This window comes from Meleagris gallopavo, chromosome 3, assembly GCF_000146605.3.
Source record: "Meleagris gallopavo isolate NT-WF06-2002-E0010 breed Aviagen turkey brand Nicholas breeding stock chromosome 3, Turkey_5.1, whole genome shotgun sequence".
Lineage (NCBI taxonomy): Eukaryota > Metazoa > Chordata > Aves > Galliformes > Phasianidae > Meleagris > Meleagris gallopavo.
This window is the reverse complement of record NC_015013.2, coordinates 56,124,583-56,125,603: the sequence shown is the minus strand read 5'-3', so window position 1 is coordinate 56,125,603 and position 1,021 is coordinate 56,124,583.

Genomic DNA, 1,021 nt, shown 5'->3' with positions numbered 1-1,021 from the left:
AATCACGTGCGTGACTTCAGATGCAGAGTATCAGAACTAAAGCTGTTTGGCCCCAGCTATGCTTAAAGGCAAAGCTATTTCATGGATATATGGTTGGACTGCACTATGTAAGGCTGTGGTTTGAATTCCTACTCCTGTCCTGCCTTGGCATATTATGTAGCAGGCATACATTGATTATATATATATATACTTTTTTTTTTTCCTGGTTCATTTTGGACATTACAATGGGTACCTGTGGGGACTTGTATGCTTTTGGGTAGTTGACTCCAAGGGAGCATGAAGGCTGTGTCAACTGAAGGGGTTTTCATAGAGAAACACTGTCTCCAAGCTTTGGTGGGGAGAGGCAGCTCTGCATCCGGAGCACTGCATCCAGGCCTGGGGCTCCCAGCATAAGAAAGGTGTGGAGCTGTTGCAGCAGGTCCAGAGAAGGGCCATGAAGATGATCAGAGGGCTGGAGCACCTCTCCTATGAAGACAGGCTGAGGGAGCTGGGTTTGTTCAGTCTGGAGAAGGCTTCAGGGAGATCTCATCGTGACCTTCCAGTACTTGAGGGGAGTTTATAAACAGCCGGCAAAAGCCAAGGTACTGTTGTATAACGAAGGAAACATCACAACTTTGAGGACAACGATGCCACAGAGGACTCAATTTTCCAAACTGCAATGAGACACGAAACCCCATAGCAAGTCGCCGGAGGCCCACTTCCTTCCGCTGGCTTACAAAGCTCAGAAACAAAAGCACAAAGTGAGGCGCCGCAGCTCGGCGCCCGCGCAGCGCAGCACCGCAGCCACAGCCAGGCGCACGGCACACACGCGACGCAGGGCCGATAGCACGGGCTGGAGATTACGGTGCCCCCTAGCGGTGGCGACGGCCTCTCCGCCGGAAGCGCGGCGCGCTGTTGCCGGACAGCGGTCCGGGCGGCTCCCGCCTCCCCGGCGGCGCGGAGTTCCTCCCTTTTCGCCTCCCGCCACCTTCGTTATCTCCTCGCCCCCGCTCCCGCCGGGGGCGCGGTGCCCCTCCCGTCT